Raw genomic sequence first — 5,826 nt, forward strand, 5'->3', positions numbered from 1 at the left:
GCTTACCTGCACCGTAGGCCCTTTTTCTCTTGGATCATTAGCTATGGGAAAGGTGAGGCTGCAGTCTCATCTTTTTTTTCCTTCTCCAGCCATGTGTATTTGATGAATCTCTGATAACATACTATCCACCACCCCCCAGATAAGTTACCTCTGTTGCCAACTATTACTGGAAAGAAGAGGGAAGTATTTCATTCTGAGTGTCCATCCAAGACACAAACACCTCCTCTAGGAAATAGATCATGTAAGCTTAACTTTATTAAATAGTTCAGATATCAGACCCAAGCCATGGAGAGACAGGAGGATGCACAGCCACTTAATGACCAGATAAAAAGGCAGGAGTTCACCGTCACCATTCGGACTGTGACTGCGCTCTGAGTCCACTCCTGCTCATCTTGCCCCTTTCTGCTTATCACCTTCTGTTCTGTAAAGCCTTCTTCCTGCCCGAATGTATTTGGCCCACTGCTCCTACATCCCCAAATCAGCCAGTCCCTTATCCATTCCAAGTCATGTGAACTTTATCACTTCTCACCACTGTGTTCATTGGTGTTCCACCTGTCTTTCCAATGTCTATTTTTGAATAAAAAGAAGAAACATTTAAAACTTTAGAGCAGAAGCAAGCATGAGAGAATTTGGAATGATTCTCAGTTGCGGGGTTTTTTTTTTTGAGATTGCTTTTTTTTTTTTCTTATATTGTCTAAGAAGCATTTACAAAAAAATCTTCTCATAAGGGCTAATTTTTTTTTTTACCTAGAGCTATAAAGTGTGCTTGCCTGCAAGAATCATGTCACTCGTGCTAGTATAACTTGGTTTTTCACATATATAAAAAAATCACTCCCTGACCTTGCCTAATTCTATTATTTTTACTGAAGGCCACTATGCCTGATTGCTCTTTTCCAATTCTTAGATCTTGCTCTGGATATTCTATTCTATTCCATTCCAACATAGATGAAATACAGAAGGGGAGTCTTACCAATACAGGCACAATAGGCTGGATTGGACACTGTCACTTCTAAAACATCGCGTCTGTATTGGAGAAGATCTACGAAGAGCTCATCATTTACATTGTCTGTTTCAGTAAAGCCTAAGAGGATCTGATCCACTGGTCTACCTACCGGATCACCTAGGTCCACCTCTTTCTGAGATGTCCCACATAATCCTACCATGAAGATCACAACCAATTAGACCAAGGACCAGCACTCCCCTTAGAGACAGACTTTTGTAGGCCACCTGGGAGCACCTGGGAGCTCTGTCCTAAAGTCTACCATTGTTCAAAATTGATCCAATCAGGCGATCTCTCTTGGGGATCTTGACTCCAAGACAGACAGAAATAATCAAATAAAAGCAACATGTGGAAGAAAAATAAAAAGACAAGAGAGAAGGCTGTCAACCAAGGGCACGGTGCTGAGAAACCACAGCTAAATCAGTAGACAGAATCACATCCTTGGTCCTGGCTCCGCACCCAAGTTTTCACTGGTTGTGACAGTTAAATCTCAATCCCTCCCAATGGCTTAGACCATAAATACAGTAAGGAAAATGTCCCTTCTGTAATCATAAGTCTAGACATCTGTCATGTACTGCAGAGCTTCATGGAAACATCATTGTGGAATAAAAATTCCAAAAGGAATGAATGAATGAATGAATGAATGAATAGATGAATAAATGAATAAATAAACAAACAAATAAATAAAGCAGTAGACAGAAGGTAGAGTGACCCAGTAGCAAAGTACAGTCTCAACCTATTGCCATGGTCCTCAACTGGGAGTGACGAACTTTATCATAGTCCTCAGGCCTGGCTCTCTGGCTACTGAAGTTTTCCTGTTACTCCTTGCTTTCCTATGCATTTTGGTGTCATTACCTATTACCCAGAGCAATTTAAGGTTTTTTTTTTTTTTCTCTAAAAATCAACGTAAGTCTTATTAAAACATTATTAAAATGGAGGAGAGTTTTATTGGTCTTTCAAACTAGTTTAAATAAAGGAATTGATTGATCATGAAGATAGTTTAAATAATGCTGAAACAGGTTTTATTTGTAATATATTTTTTCCAACATAGTAATACTGTTCAGAAATAAATAATGCAAGTGTCTTAGGAATTTGTTATGAGAAAAACAGTATTTTAACATTACAGCTTCACAGTAAGGATTATTACTGAATATTAACTTTTTATATAGGTTAGAATCATATAAATCCTGACTCAGAATAATTTATATTCCACATGAGTTGAAATGCAATTGAAAAAAATCTAGAAATAATACTTTAAATAAAACCTATATGCTCAATACCTTTCTTAATTGACTACATACTTATCTATAAATCTTAATCATAGTGTTTGTTGAAACTAAAGTTGCTTAGCTCCAGAATCTACTTGTATAAACATTTATAAATTACTTTTCAAGCAGATATTTACTGTTAATGCTCTTCTCTTAGATTCATTTATCGTTGTGTGTAAGTGAACTTGAGATCAACACATTTTATGTTACAAGCCCTTGAAACAACTGGTCAAATGTGTTAACATTTTTATGAAACTTGTTAGTTGGCCTTTGAGCAATTTATTCTAGCATTAGATGATAATGATATAAGTATTATACTTTAATCTTTATGTCTGTCTGTTTCTCATTTATTTTGTGCATTCTTGGAATTGTAAGATGCCCAAGTGACTTTTGATCAAGCAATGAACTATTTCATGGTTGGTGGTAAAGAATAAGGAAAACTCTAATCATTTTGACAATTTCATTTGAATATGCAGAATGATTGTCAAAGATTGTCTTATGTTTATAATTAATGCTTAAAGTGAGCAGAAACAACAAACAGGATGAATAAGGAAGAGGCAAAAGTGCTGTTTATGTCAGTTCCCTTGATTCTGGATCTATAAATAAATCCTGGTTATGAGAGAAGCAGTATCATCGATTGGATGCTGACTCAGATCACATAGAGCCTTCTGGGAAACCTTTGCCGCAGCCCCACAGGGAATTGTCACCCCCCCTAGCTGGTACAATAGTTAAGCCTTACATAGGGCCCTCTGCCATTCTACTATACCAGCTACTTCAGGATAGTGGGGAGCATGGTGATATCATTGCATCCGCAAGCACAGCGCCACCATGCACTTCATTAGCTGTGAAGGGAGTCCCTTGATCAGAAGCAATGCCGTGTCGAAGACCATGATGATGACCAAGTCATTTAAAAAAAATTCTTGGGTAGTAGCGTCGTCAGCAGCAATGTGTGCAGGGAAAACAAATCCATATCCAGATTGCCTGTTAGAGTGAAAACAAAATGCCGCCCTTCCATGATGGAAGTGATCCAGCGTAATCAGCCTGTCACCAGGTAGCTGGCTGACCAACCCTGGAAACAGTGCTGACTCAGGGACTCAGTGTTGGTCTGTGCCGCTGACAGATTGGGCACACAGCTGTGACAGGAACCAGATCAGCCTTGATGAGTGGAAGTCCATGCCTCTGAGTCCATGATCACCTCCAACCCTGCCACCATGGCCACTTTGTCCGTGAGTCCTTTGGGTGACGACAGGGGAGGCTGAAGAAAGGGCTGACCGGTATCCACAGAAAAGATCATTCTATCCACTTGATCATTAAAATCCTCCCCAGCTGAGGCCACCCCTTTGGTGGGCCCTTCACCACTGTCCAAGGTTGTCCCAGGCAGGAGAAGCAGGCAGCTGTCCACATTCAGGAGGTGCCTGCATCCTATGCAGACTCATCTGTAAACCAGGCCCAAGTTTTCTCCTTCTCTGTCCCCTGATCATAGGGAGCTCCCCATGGGGTCACAGCTGAGACTAGGGGAGGGAAGACAGAGTAGCAAGAGGGAGACCATGGACATTTGGGCCACTTTTTCATTTAACTTGCTTGTGCCTTGTGCCTTCAGGGCCTGCTCAGTCCCAACTGTATATAAACCACTTCCATTGGAAGATGGGATACTGATGTGTGCACCCAACTTTGTGGGTTGGTGGTTCCGATCACACCCAGTTCACGATGCGCAGCCCAGGTCGCATGGTAACTTGGTGGTCCATGATGAAGCATGTCTCTACAAAAGCTCAGTAGCAGCCAGGAGCCCTGTCTCCAAAGGGGAGTGGTTATTTTCAGAGGATGGCAGGTCTTTGTTCCAAAACCCTCAGAGCCTGGGCTGTGATATATCTGTAAGGGCCCATGGAAAGCTTTAAAGAGCATCCTTACCTGCCACTGAAGCCCCACTGGATCTGTGGGATCATGTGGCCCAAGTGATGAAGCAGCTTGGATAGCAGCCTGGACCTGTTGCAGACCCTTCTCATGTTCCGGGCTCCACTCAAAAGTAGCACCTTCTCAAGTCACCTGGTAGTTGAGATGATGTGACGTGCTCAGACGAGGAACATGTTGCCTCCGAAATCCAGAGTCTCTCTCTAGACAGCGTTCCTCTCTTTTGGTTGTCGAAAGGGCCAGATGTAGCAACTCATCCTTCACCTTAGAAAGTGTTTGTTGCCATGGACCACACCATTTGAGCCCTAGAAATTTCACTGAGGTAGAAGCCTTCTGAAGCTTCACCAGATTTACCTCCCACTCTGCATCGTGCAAATATCTTATCAGAAAGTGTAGGATAGTTGCTACTTTTGCTCACTAGGTCCACGCGGCATGATGACATACATATAAAGGACCGGCGTGATATCTTGTGGAAGCAAACGATAATAAAGATCCTTATGAACAAAATTATGATATAGGTGGGGTGCACTCAGAGCAGGGGACCTGAGGAAATGACTCCTCTGTTTACAACACACCCAACAGGAATCTGGGTTCATTGTGACGAGGGGCACAAAACTTGAGGCCTTTCTATGAACACATACCCTACACGTGTCCCCCTGCACCTCCACATGGCTGCTGGGCAGGACCGGTGGGACAGGGTTCAATATTGAAAAAAAAAGCCACACTATTTAGTGGGGGAATTTGCCACCTAGAGCCTGTCCGGCCCGTGCATGGGTGGGCCATGAGTGGTCTTATAGACATAAATGCTTTCAACCTCTTTTCAAGGGAAAAAAAAGAGATTCCATGTGCCATTCTGGAGGACAGAAGGTTTTTGGAGCAATGAAAATATTTTGTACAACATTATAACAATGGAGATCTATGTCATCATACTTTTGCCCGAACTAAGGCAAACTGTGGACTTTGGTGATTATAATGTCTCAAAGTGTGTTCATCCTTAGTTAAAAAAACAAAAGTACCACCCTGGTAAATGAAAATAAAGATGATGCACATGTGTGGAGAGGGAGTATGTAGGGAGCGTCTGTACCTTCCTGTCTATTTTGTTGTAAACCTAAAACTGCTAAAAAAAAAAAAAAGTCTTAAAAACAAAACAAAACAAAATAAAAAATTATGATGTAGGACTGGAGAGTTTATTTACCCCTGAGATGGGGCAGTAAGGTGGTTTGCTGGCCTTGCCGGCTGAAAGCAAACTGCTTCTGATAGTCTTTACGAACAGGTGTTGAGATACCCTGCCCCCAGTTAATTCTTTTGGGTGTCTGTCTGGTTTTGATTTACATACCTTTTTTGTTTTTATAATTTCTTATTGTCTTTACTGGTAGTTTTCTTCCTTCACTCCTTTGAAGGTCTCCTTTGTGCTTATTTTTAACATCCTTTGACAATGTGGTGCTGTTTACATATCATTAGTGACTTTATCTGCTAATTATTCAGTTGGTTAGGTGCCTTTCTGTAACATTATGTTTCCTCACGTGCTTTTAATTTTAATCTCTCTGTTCTTCTTGTGTTTTGCTTTTTTAATGTCTAGGCTTAGCCTGTCCTGTCTGGCAGTTTTGTAGTCACGTCAACTTTTTTCTTTAAGATGCCATGTGTAAATAA

General features: G+C 41.2%; 1 non-coding gene across 1 annotated transcript; it reads left to right on the top strand.

Moving 5' to 3' along the window:
* Positions 1–4,696: 4,696 nt before the first annotated feature.
* Positions 4,697–4,826, top strand: LOC123616992 (small nucleolar RNA SNORA11). The gene has a single exon (XR_006725084.1). It is a non-coding gene; the product is annotated as a small nucleolar RNA SNORA11 (small nucleolar RNA).
* Positions 4,827–5,826: the final 1,000 nt, after the last annotated feature.

The sequence above is a fragment of the Camelus bactrianus genome, chromosome 2 (genome assembly GCF_048773025.1).
Source record: "Camelus bactrianus isolate YW-2024 breed Bactrian camel chromosome 2, ASM4877302v1, whole genome shotgun sequence".
Classification (NCBI taxonomy): Eukaryota; Metazoa; Chordata; class Mammalia; order Artiodactyla; family Camelidae; genus Camelus; species Camelus bactrianus.